The following is a 13167-nucleotide window of genomic DNA, read 5'->3' on the forward strand; positions in this document are numbered from 1 at the left end:
TCTGTCTGACTTATTTCCCTTAGCAAAATGCCCTCAAATTCATCAACGTTGCTGGAAATGGCAAAATGTCATTCTTTTCTTATAACTGAGTAGTATTCCATTGTATATATATATATACAACACCTTTATCCATTCATTTGTTGATGTGTATTTAGGTTCCTTCCATATCTTGGCAAGTGTAAATAATGCTCTGGTGTGAACACTAGCGTACAAGTATCTTTTTGAATTTGTGTTTTTGGTTGGTGTTTGTATTTTTTTAATATACCCATGAGTGGAATTGCTGGGTCATATGGTAGTTCTATTTTGAGAAACTTCCGTATTGTTTTTCACAGTGACTGCATCAATTTACATCAACAGTTTAAGACGGTTCCCTTTTCTCCACACCCTCACCAACATGTGTGATTTGTGTTCTTTTTGATGACAGCCATCCTGACAAGTGTGAACTGACAGCTCACTGTGGTTTTGATTTGCATTTCCCAGATGATTAGTGATGTTAGGTCATCTTTTCATGTGCCTAATGGCCAATGGTGTTCCTCTTTGGAAAAATGTCTTTTCAGTCCTCTGCCCATTTTTTAATCACGTTGTTTAATTGATGTTGAGTTGTATGAACTGTCTATGTATGTTGGGTATTAATCCCTAATTGGTCATATCATTTGCAAAAATTTTCTCCCCTTCAGTAGGTTGTCTTTTCGTTTTGTCAATGGTTACCTTTGCTGTGCAAAGGTAGTAAGTTTAATTTGTTTACTTTTGTAAATCCCATTTGCTTTTGCTCTTATTTCCTTTGCCTTAGAAGAAAGAGGAATCTATCCTCTGTCTCTTCCTTTTCTCCTCCCTGCTTGCTGCAAAGAAGGAGCCTCCTCCTTCCAGGTGCTCAGCCAGCCCATGGTCCTGCAGTCCTGGCCCCTTCAATTTCCTGCTCTCTTCTTGATCTCACTACCCATCCCCCTTCCCTTCCCTCCTCCCTGGGTCCCTGCCTTCCTTTTAATATGTCCTTACCCCACTCTGCTGCCTCCTCCCACGGCATCCCTCTTTGCTCCTTCCCTTCCCAGTATGTCTCCACACCTGGGCAGGTGTACATCTGTACCTCTTTGACTTATCACTGTGCCCTGTAGCATCAAGAGTACGGATTTACAGTCAGAGGCCTGGAAGACACACACAGCTCTGCCAGAGACAGCTTCTATGACCTCAAGTGAACAAGTCTCTTAATTCCTCCAAGTCAATTTCTTCCTCTTTTCAGTTCAGTTCAGTCATTCAGTCATGTCTGACTCTTTGCGACCCTATGAACCACAGCACGCCAGGCCTCCCTGTCTATCACCAACTCCCGGAGTCCATCCAAACCCATGTCCATTGAGTCTGTGATGCCATTCAACCATCTCATCTTCTGTCGTCCCCTTCTCCTCCTGCCCTCAATCTTTCCCAGCATTAGGGTCTTTTCAAATGAGTCAGTTCTTCGCATCAGGTGGCCAAAGTATTGGAGTTTCAGCTTCAACATCAGTCCTTCCAATGAACACCCAGGACTGATCTCCTTTAGGACGGACTGGTTGGATCTCCTTGCAGTCCAAGGGACTCTCAAGAGTCTTCTCTAACATCACAGTTCAAAAGCATCAATTCCTTGGCACTCAGCTTTCTTTATAGTCCAACTCTCACATCCATACATGACCACTGGAAAAACCATAGCCTTGACTAGATGGACCTTTGTTGGCAAAGTAATGTCTCTGCGTTTTAATACGCTATCTAGGTTGGTCATAACTTTCCTTCTAAGGAGTAAGCGTCTTTTAATTTCATGGCTGCAATCACCATCTGCAGTGATTTTGGAGCACAGAAAAATAAAGTCAGCCACTGTTTCCACTGTTTTCCCATCTCTTTCCCATGAAGTGATGGGACCAGATGCCATGATCTTAGTTTTCTGAATGTTGAGCTTTCAGCCAACTTTTTCACTTTCCTCTTTCACTTTCATCAAGTTCTTCTTCACTTTCTGCCATAAGGGTGGTGTCATCTGCACATCTGAGGTTATTGATATTTCTCCCAGCAATCTTGATTCCAGCTTGTGCTTCCTCCTGCCCAGCGTTTCTCAGAATGTACTCTGCATATCAGTTAAATAAGCAGGGTGACAATATAGAGCCTTGACGTACTCCTTTTCTTATTTGGAACCAGTCTAGTGTTCCGTGTCCAGTTCTAACTGTTGCTCCCTGATCTGCATACAGGTTTCTCAAGAGGCAGGTCAGGTGGTCTGGTATTCCCATCTCTTTCAGAATTTTTCACAGTTCCTCTGTAAAACAAGGTTAATGATACCTGCTCCACCTGTCTCAGTTATGTTTGAGGATCAAGCAAGATAATGCATGTAAAAGTGCTCTGTTAGCTAATATAGCAGTTTAACATTCTATTTATTCCTGTTACTTCTCTTCCTTCAATATCCTGACCCTGCATCATCAAGGGAGCCTGACCTTCAGGCTGCTCATGGTGTTAACATGTAATAACAATGTCAGCATCTGTAGTTTCTGCTGTGAATTACTACTTCGATAATGATCACATTTAATTTAAAACAAGTACAGTTGATCCTTGAACAACATGGGAGTTAGGGGTGCCAACCCTCTACACAATCAAAAATCTATAGTCGGCCCTCCATCTATGCCTTCCTCAGAATCCAGAGTTTCACATCTGCAGGTTCAACTAGCCACAGATCATCCAGTACTATAGCATTTACTACTGAAAAAAATCTGTGCACCCATGCAGTTCAAACCCATGTGGTTCAAGGGTCAACTGCATATAACCTATGGTTTTTCAGTTACCTGAGCATGGACTTTTGGAAGACAACAGCAGTAGCCAACAATTACTAAGCTCATACCAGGAGTCATGCACTTGCTCTAAAATTGCTGGTCAATCGCTCAGCTGTGTCTGCCTCTCTGCAACCCTAAGCACCACCCCAGGAGAAGGCTTTATTATTATTTCCACTTTTTGATGGGGAAACTGAGGCAGAGCAATACTGCCATGATTTGAATCCAGGCATCTAGCTCTAATGTCCATGTTTTTACCCATTGTCCTGCAATGCCTTTAATGACTAACTGAGGTCTACAGTGGAGGGACAGAAACCAGTCAGGAGGCTAAGGCTCTAAAGGATTAGAGATAAGAAGATGGACCTGACCTGGACTCTTTTAAAAAGGCAAATCAAATTATTCATTTGCCAACTACCTATGCTGTTGAGGACTTAGGGTCATCAGGTACTTCCATGTTCTCCTGGTGGGAATATAAACTCCCACAACCTTTTGAGAAGGCAACTAGCAGAATGCATCACACACCTGAGGGATTCATTCCCACACCGTGGGCTGATTCAGCAATGCCACTTGCAGCAATCCGCCCTAGACAGACAATCATGGATGGGCACCAAAGTTGTTATTACAATGTTGTTTCTGAAACTAAATAAGGAAAAAGAAGTAAATGTCCAACAAAAGGAGATGGGTAGAGAAACCACTGCATACCAAAATAAACGAACACCATATAATGTGAAATGCTGCTGTAGGAGAGAAGGCAAAGCACGCTGTCAAGGAAAAAAGCAAGTAAAAAAGCCTGCTGGTAGGGCTTTGGCATCTGACTGGTTCAAGCTCTGAGTAGGTTCACCAGTTTTCTGAACGTGGCAAGTCATTTAATTTTTCTGAGCTTCAACTTTCTCGTGTATAGATGGGGATAAAAAAAGCACCAATCTCATAGGGTTGTGAGAGTCAACAAAGTAATGTATGTAAAGTGGTTGGTACAAAAGCCTGGCATGGAATAAGCCTGTGATAAATGTTTCTCATTTGTAAAAATATAACAAGTTAACACATGTGACACACACACACCCCATTACAAATATCTGTAAAAACAAGAATCATAAATAATGTAGCAAAATTTTAACACTGGTTATCTCTGGAAGTGAAATAACAGATTTTTTTTTTTAAGTTCTATGTATTTTCTAAATTTTCTTTATTTGAATAGAGCCTGCAATATATTAACACTTAAGTATCTTCATTTTTTTAAGTAGTCTTAACAATAAATATTCCTTTCAATCTATTAAGTTTCTCTAGTATAACCCAGTCTATGCATATGGTGTTTAAGGAAATGGGGTACTTTTATTGATTTAATCTGAAGAGTAATACACCTCCCCCTTTATTTTTCAAACAGCTTGCTCATATTTCATTATATAAAAGTCTTTTCTGCACTCATATTTTCAGATTAAGAGCACTCTGAAGGGATTATTAGAGCATAAAAGCTAGAAGAAAAGAATAGATTAATGTCTCTTAAAAAGCAAAGTTAAAAAAAAAAAAGCAAAGTTAAAGAAGAAAAACATGACAACTTCATGATAGTAATATGGGAAAAAAGTATACCTTACCTTAAGTATGTAAGGCCAGAAACTACTGCAATAAGTATCTCAGCTCCATGGACAATTTCTTAGTATGGTCAAAAGATGGAAGTAATTCAACAGTTCAGCAGTCCATTCAGTACAGTGACAATCATTCTGAAAGGAAAAAAGAGTCTCATTGTGGGAAATGTGATGGGGCAATACTCCTTTCTAACAGGAGAGGGGAATCAATTACTAAAGACAGCTATGTGGTTTATTATGGTTAAGGCATTTTCTGGTTACAGGTGGAAGTGGCAGACCAGAATTTAAAAAGCCTAGGATATCACCATACCTCCTTTCCTTTAGGTAAAAGCTAGTCACTAGCTCTTGGGGTGTCTCACCATCAGTTCACTTCTACTTCATGTACTTCTCTTCATGTATCCATCAATTTGTACATAAATCAGCTCACAAATACCATCACTTTTTATATTTGGTATCTTTGTCATTTCAGAATCAGACTAGCCCATAAGAAATAGATGGCCTTTCTCTGAAAATTAGCTCCACTGAGGATTTTCACTGTGAACTGCAGTTCCCCTGGATTAAAACTCTGGGACTATTTTCATGTCATCCCCCTCCATCATTGCCCATGCCAGTATCAGTCCACCACCACTTTCCCTTGAATGTCCCACTGCTCTCTGCTTCTCTTTTTTACTCCTATGCCTGGTACCTCAATGGGAAAGAATCTGCCTGACAAGGCGGGAGATGTGGGTTTGATCCCTGAGTCGGGATGATCCCCTGAAGAAGGAAATGGCAACCCACTCCAGTATTCTTGCCTGGGAAATCCCAAGGACAGAGGACCCTGGCGGGCTGCAGTCCATGGTATCACAAAAGAGTTGGATATGACTGAGTAACTAAACAACAATAAAACATGCCTCCACTAGTACCAAATTCTTTGGCACCCCCACCTGTTTACAACAGCAGCCTCTAACCTGGCCTCTCTCTGCAGATCACTACCTATCCAACTGCTTTCATTCCATTACTTGGGTAACCTTGGATAGTCCCCCATCTTCTGGGTCTCAGTTTTCCTGAGTGTAAAATCAGGAACTGATTTCAACATTCTCCATCCTCATTGTGCTTTGAAGTCAGACGTGTTCAATTCTGGCCTAAGTACTCTAAAAACTCAGACACATTGTATTTCCCCAGAGCTCATTTATTATACATGAAATGGGGATGATATCATCTACCTCTAAGGTTGCTGTAAAAATAAGAACTATTTGATCTTGTACCTGACATACAGCATGTACAGCAAATATTAGTCACCCCCACCTCACCTTACAGGATACTCCAACTCTGAAGTCCTTTGTTCTTCTCATCTCCAAATCTAGCATTCTATTACATCCACATCTCTTATATCCACAGTCATAATACATTTCTCTTCCATTAAATGTAAACTCCTCTGCTGGCTTTCAGGTTCCTTCATAATCTGGCTCTACTTTATCTTATCTTCCTCCAGCTTCCAACAAACACCTTCTGTCTTAGGCAGGTAAGTCTTGTTACGTTTCAAAGAACACATACTCCTCTGACCTGCTTTCGCAACTATCATTCCCCACACAAGACACAGCTTTTCTTATTCCCTCTGTGAAGCCCATCTCGGGTTCACAGACTCAGAGATCCCACCTCCCAGATAATTTAACCCTCACACAGTTTCTCAGTGGTACTGGCCCTTGTTTTGAGTTTATTGAGCTTAGCTCTCCAACTGGAAAGTGACTATTTTGATTTTTTAAACTTGTTTTTCATTTTGGCAAGGACTACATCAAAGCTTTTACAAATATGGTATATATTTTTTGTTTTTTTGCATCATCTCTACAAATGCTCACTGAAATTTATAAGCCTTTGTGCCTTGACATAAGATTCTTTTATTAATTCCACTATTTTTGTTGTATGGAGAGAGGCTCACACAAGGAGCTTATAACATCATCAGTAAGTAGACCATTCATAGGCAACCCACTGTCTTTTCATAGAGCCAGAGATGACCTCTAAGTGTCTCCAGTGTCTGTAGATTTTAAGTCCATGCAAACATATTCTAATTCCAAAAACCATTTTATGACCCAAACTCCCAGCAGCAGCAGGAATGACTCACAGTAAGGAAAGACTAGCTGCTAAACTTTTACCTCAAATAAGATGAAGCACTAGGAAAATGAAGGTTGTAAGGGGAATGAGAGGACACAGTGAGGGTTCAAGGGAGATGGAGGAAGATGAGCCAACGAAAAAGACAGAGAGTGGTTACAGAGGCAGGAGAATAACTGTGAGGGTAGAGAGGCACATCAACCCAAAGAAAGACACGTGACCTCAAATGCTGTGTATGGAGAACAAGATGTCCCTGGATGTAACAATTACTAGGGAGGTCACTGGGGACCCCTGAGGACAGTTTTCAATAGGGCTGGTCCAGGATGCAGACTAAAAAGGATTGAGAAGAAGCTGGGCGAGCAAATGGAGACAAGGAGAGAATTGTGTCAAGAATTGTGGTTATCAAGCCAAAAGGGTTATGCTGGTCATTTTCTACCCTGAAGTTTATTTGACAGTCTGATAAAAACTCTCATTCTTATTTCCTTGCTCTATGCCTTTCCATATACACAGAGCTTGGCTACTGAAAATAATTTAATGCAAATCCTTCCAGCCTCTCTCTCCTGACACCACTCTTGCGTGCCTGGTTTTGGTTCTCTAAGAAACCTTACAGAACCATTCAACAGCTATATGCTATCAAGTCTGAACATCTAAATTATATTTTCCTGCTTGAGATAAATGATAGTTATTCATCTAACAAAGAAAAGGAAATGTATCATATACACTGAAATGTATCAGATCAACACAGCAAAAGTCCAGATTCAGGTCAGATATCATATGACTACCTTTGGGTAACCTACATAATATATGCTGATTTGTCAAAAAGATAACTTTAAATGTTTCTTCTTTCTTTAAGGGTCTTTACCAAAAGTTTATAAAAATCAAATATGAATAACAAAGAAAATTTAAGTACCATTAGCATTTTTTACTCTCCTTCTATTTTGATATGATGATGTCACATTCATAAACATAATAAACAAATGAGTAAGCATATGAAATTTTTATTAAAAGTGAATTCTAGGCATTATTTTGTAACCTGCTACTCCCATTTATTTTTATTTTGATGGAAGTGTTGTGTCACTTATTAACCTCTTATGCCTTCAGTTTTAATGAATGTACAATCATCAATTTTAATAAACCTCCCTGAAGCATTTAAGTCACTTTCAATTTTTTAATATGTAGATAATGCTAAGACGGATATCCTCAAACACACCACTAAGTACTTGCTAGGGAGAAAGTCATGGGTCAAACATGAAAAAATATGCATTTGATATTACTGATAGCTTGTCCTGCAGAATGTTTCACTCGATGTCTGTTTGAGTGGTATATGAGCAGCATATAAGTGGTATACTTCTCTACACTCCCTCTAAACATGGGCAGTATTAATTTTTAAATTATCCTCTTATAGATTCCATAAGTTCCCTATTATTAACATATCTCTGAGCTTGAACATTTTTTACTTTTTTGCACTTCTCATATGTCCTTTGTTTTCCTGCTACAGTGTCTACCTTATTGACTTGTAGCATCTCTTCATCTATGAAGGATATTATTAGCTTGGTACGTTAATAATGCAGAGAAGATGGTATACTAATTGGGAATCTTTGGGTATCAGGAACAAAACCAATTCTAGCTTCTTTGAACCAGAAAGGATCTCTATCACAGGATACAGAGGCATCCTTCTATGAGGATGCTATGTATGAACTTTGATCTAAGTGCTGCAAATAGTTTCGGTTTTTAACTTTACTCTAAAATGGTCCACAGTTCACTGGTCTACTTCAAGAATTAAAGAAAATGCAGGTAAAGTCATGAATGGAAGCAATTATTGTTAAAACAAACGTACACTCAAAAAACAAAAAACGCTATTTCTTACCAAACCCTTACTAAGGTGCTTTATTCTTTTGATTCTTACAATGAGCCCATTAGGCAAGTATTATCATTCCTTTTTACAGATGAGATGAATTAAGCACGTATAGTTAATAAAGTTATAATCAGATATTTATTTAACAAATGAGCTTTGCACTGATGCTAAAAAAAAAAAGAGTTGATAACAGAATTATTCTCAGCTGTATTTTTAATAACATTTCTTAAAAGTCATCTCAGGAACTACTCTGGCCCCTGTACCAACAGTAAACCAGGTTACTAGCTTCTGCACCATCTATTCTTTTAAATTTCACATTAGTAACCTCTCTTCTCTAATCTTCCTCTATGATGTGTCTTTACTAATAAGTGCCATTCTGGCAACAAAATAAACAATTCTGTTTAGGAACCAAGGCCACTTCTTCAGTTACTACTAACTGAACCCCATGACAGACAGTTTACTTTCTAACATTCCAAACACTCTTAAAGGTGCTTTAGTTGCTTATACGTTAGTGATGTCTGTAGTAACCGCATACACCTGAACCTATGCTTTTGTCAGGGTTGAAGCAGCACTGTGCTGTATAAATATTTTATAGACAGCTTGTACTGAAATTCTAGATGAGGAGGCATTCACAGATTCTATGTAATATACTGATTGCTCAAGACCACATATTTTTTTATTAATGCTTTGTGCAAGCTTTGCCAATTTCTATGGCATTCCCCTTGATTTAATCTTAAGTATATCCTTCCAAAATATTTTTATTTTTTAATGCATTAGTTGTGCTGTGGCCAAAGCAGGGTCTAAAGTAATGGCAAAAGGAAGGTAGATGATCACTGAAATTGGATGCACTCACAATTAGTCTAGTCACTGAGAACTCTGAGGGCAAAATTGCATATATGTGAGCCATGGAGACAAGTTTCTCTGCAGGAATATTAACAGAACTAAATTATCCACTGCCAGAAAAGGGAATCTTTCCCCCACCCTTTTATAAATTCACTAAAGATTTAGAGAAATGCTCACTGAAGATTTATAGAAATGCTCACTAATTTGAATGCTATTCTGGCCTTCCCAGGTGGCACTAGCAGTAGAGAACCTGCCTGCCAATGCAGGAGACGTAAGAGACTCAGTTTCAACCCCTGGGTTGGGAAGACGCCCTGGAGGAGGGCATGGCAACCTACTCCAGTGCTCTTGCCTGGAGGATCCCATGGACAGGGAAGCTTGGCAGGCTACAACCCACAGGGTCACAAAGAGTTGGACAGGACTAAAGCGACTTGCCACTGGGCTTCCCAGGTGGCGCAGTGGTAAAGAATCTGCCTGCCAATGCAGAAGACACAAGAGACATGGGTTCAATCCCTGGGTCAGAATGCTCCCCTGGAGAAGGAAATGGCAACCCACTCCAGTATTCTTGCCTGGAAAAGTTCATGGACAAAGGAGCCTGGCAGGCTACAGTCCATAGGGTCGCAAAGAGTTGGACACAACTGATCACACACACGCGCACACCACTAGAGTAAACAGGTTTACAAAATACGGTTTTGGAAACATTCAAGCAACAATAAATGCCTAAAACTCCTGCCATTTAGGGGCAGGTACAGCACCCATAAATTAGTGGCCATGAGGAAGAGCAGGTGATGCCCCGAAGTGCGGCTGTACCCACAGGTGAGTGACTGCAGAGGAGGCAGAGCCACCACACTGTCTTCCGCAGCCAGCACTTGGACAGTCACTGCCTCTAGGGCATGAGGCTTCCTCGACGTTTTTCTCTCCAAATTCTCCTCATTCACATGGGGAGGGGGCTCTGGCTTCCCTGCTTCAGGGAGCCTGTGGTTGGGCTTCTTTAAGGAGAAAAGGGTTTGAGAAGAGAGAACCACCACCACCACCACCTTCCTTCATATTAAGAGGAGATTCTTGGAGGAGAATGACTGTGGGACTCAGACCAGCAGAGGATCACACCTATTCCCTGGCGGCATCCTCAGATGTGCCAGAGCCCCCAGAGTCTGACCAGATGCTGAGCTTAGCCTCCCAGCTGTGACAAAGCATTCTCCCCAGCCTCAAACATGCTCCCCCAGAAGCAGTGGGGACCAGTATCAACAGACGACCCAGGGTGCTTTCCTGACCTCATGAATGATAGTAAGAATCTGGAACCTTGGCACAACCCTGGGAGAGTGGTGTAGGAAAGAGATCAAAGTCTAACCAAGGTTACTTTCCTGCTACCTTAAGGAAGCAGAGGCTTACAGTCAAAACTAACTTGATTCAGGAAAATGCACTATTTCTTGCACTGTTAAGTATGTGGACTAAGAGTGATTTCCAATTCAAATTAACAACTGAGTGAGGAAATGAAGGAAGAAGGGTTAAGATCTAGTAACCTACATATTTTTCTGATAATGTTAGTTTAACTCCGTTGGCTTCCACCAGTGGATCAAAATGTTATTCAGAATAAAGAACGCTTTTAGAGGTTCATGAGGCTTTTGCATTATGCAGGCATTTCACTAAGAACATCCAGCCTCGCTCACCAGCCCTGCTGTTTAAAGGGTCTGCACTAACAGAGACAGGGGGCTCCAGAGGCATCTGCTGCTGATGGCTGTGAGGCCTCGTGGAGTGTAGTCACTTTGGAAAATTCACTGCAATTCATGATCCTGATTCAGAGTCTGGCCCAAGGCTTTTTAGGTCCAATGTCCAGATTTTCTTGGAGCCAAAGATGATTACTCCCCCAGATGGGGTTAATGAATAAACCCACAGCAATATGTTAATGCTATGTGTGTGGGGGAATGCTTTTGTCCCCTCTATGCAAACTACTCCCTTCTTTGGAATGTTCTGAGGCAGCCACAGGGTCAGAGGTGGGCCTCCCATGTTGTCTCCCAGTGCATACACACATCACTGGCCCACTGGACTGGCCTACTCCCACCAGATCACTGGACCACTTAAAGACATCAGACCCAGGCTGGACAAAATTGTTCTCCTCTGGGGCTTGGAAATAGGGGCTGAGGAGCTGCCGGCCAGGCTCTGGAGGCCGGGGGATCTGTGAACAGCACCACAGATAGAGCCGGTCTGTAGCAGAAAGGTGAAGATAAAGCTGAGGGCAATAGAGCCAACATAGTCTTTCAAATTCCTTGTGCTTTCCTGTTTTTGATTCCAGCTTGTCTCTGAGGATCCTGGATTCTTTGGAGTACCTGGATTCTTTGTATCCTGATAAAATGCTCCCTAAATCAGTTTTACTCCTTGTAGTCGAAGATTCCCAACTGAATACCATTCTTTCCCTGTTACCATGTTATCAAGCTAACAACAGGGTGTGCTGGGTGAGCACTGAATCAGACCAGAGGGAAGTAGACCCAGGGTGGGGTGGGGTGTGGAGGAGGGAGGCAGCACAGTACAGTCCAGGCCCTCAACTAGAAACACTTCCCCACTGACTAGATCTCTCATCCCTCCATTTCAGTGTTTCTCCTCTGACACAGTGTGCCTCACTGAAACCCATTTTTCCAAGCTTGCAGGCTGAATACTTGAATACATTAAAAAAAATACATATTCAAACCTATATTTGGTCAATTTTTCCTATTTTCAGCTGCAGACATTTTATTAAATGAAGATGTAACAGTAAAACTCTGAGAGTTATGACTGTGCTCCGCTCTCAGGGTCCACCCTTTGCATAGGCTTGATATCTTAAAGATGGCATTTTTAGCATAGCTTGGGTCAACATTTCAAATAAAAGCTAAATATTATATACATAGGTGAGAGAAAACGGTTGTCAGAATATCATGTTTTCTGACAGAGAACTGGTAGGGTCTGGAATAATTTCTCCCATAAACATCTAAGTACAGCTTCTTGAAATGGTAAAGAATAGTTCTGTTTGGCAATGAGCATTTTATTTTCAATTGTCATCCTTGATTTCTCCTTAAGGATTTGCATCGATGCTGTGACAATGTATAAATCTAGCTGCTTATGCATGTATTTTAAAATCAACAATGACTCAAACTGTGATACAATCTGGGGGAAAAATGAAATATATGAATATATTAAGTTTTTAAAATACTGTATATAGAGGGCTTAAGAAAAAAGTTTTTCTCTTTTAGGATTAATCAATCAGAAATGAAATATCTAACTGCCATCCATGTAAATTATATTGGTAATATACATGATTTTGTTACCCTCCATTGCTTGGAAAAAGCAAAAAAAAAAAAAAAAATCACATGCATAGGGAATAAGGATCATTCAGTCATCCAAAGCAACTTCTTTACTTGGTACCTATATTTATGAAGTAGGAAGAATATTTTCACTTAAGGCAAAGAAAGCAAAAGTGTGATGGTCTTTTGTTGTTTGTTGGTTTTTATGATTAGATCTGAAAGTGATCGCCTCTCTGATAGGATTACCACCTGGCTCAATTTTGCCCTCTAAACCATAAGCCCCAGGATGGAAAGCTCTATACCATTCAGTATTTCTCTCTCTTCTTTCAGTTTTCCGTGAAGGAAGGGAACACATCCGAGGGTGACCTGGGGATGTGGTGGCAGGAAGTCCCCCTTGCTGGACTCTGCACAAGGGAAGGGAGTGTGAGCAGGAAGTCATCAGCAGTCTGCTCTCAGATGCTCTGAAGGATGCCATACTACCTTCAGTGTGTCCTCATCCCCAAAGTTCAAGTGTGAATCATCTTTACTACCCCAGAAAACTGTAACAGAAGGTACCATCTTAAAAAACCAAACACCTACTCCTCTTGCCCAAAACCAGCAGTTCTCAAATGTTAGCATAAATAGCAATCACTTTGAGGGATTATTAAAGTACAGGTTGCTAGCCTCACCTTCAGAGTTTCTGATTCAGTAGGTCTAGGGGAGGAGGATGGTTGCTGCTGCTGAGATGGGGAAGGGTGACAATTTGAGAACAACTGCCTTCA

The 13167-nt window shown here is 40.8% G+C and overlaps 1 protein-coding gene across 5 annotated transcripts in view; it reads right to left on the reverse strand.

Moving 5' to 3' along the window:
- KANK1 (KN motif and ankyrin repeat domains 1) overlaps nt 1-13167 on the reverse strand; it is a 210807-nt gene that overhangs the window by 136299 nt on the left and 61341 nt on the right. For all 5 annotated transcript variants that reach the window (XM_061132739.1, XM_061132738.1, XM_061132740.1 and 2 more), the window contains one exon: nt 4364-4489. The gene's annotated coding sequence lies outside the window, so the exon portion shown is untranslated. The remainder of the gene's footprint in view (nt 1-4363; nt 4490-13167) is intronic.

Source organism: Dama dama, chromosome 29 (genome assembly GCF_033118175.1).
Source record: "Dama dama isolate Ldn47 chromosome 29, ASM3311817v1, whole genome shotgun sequence".
Lineage (NCBI taxonomy): Eukaryota > Metazoa > Chordata > Mammalia > Artiodactyla > Cervidae > Dama > Dama dama.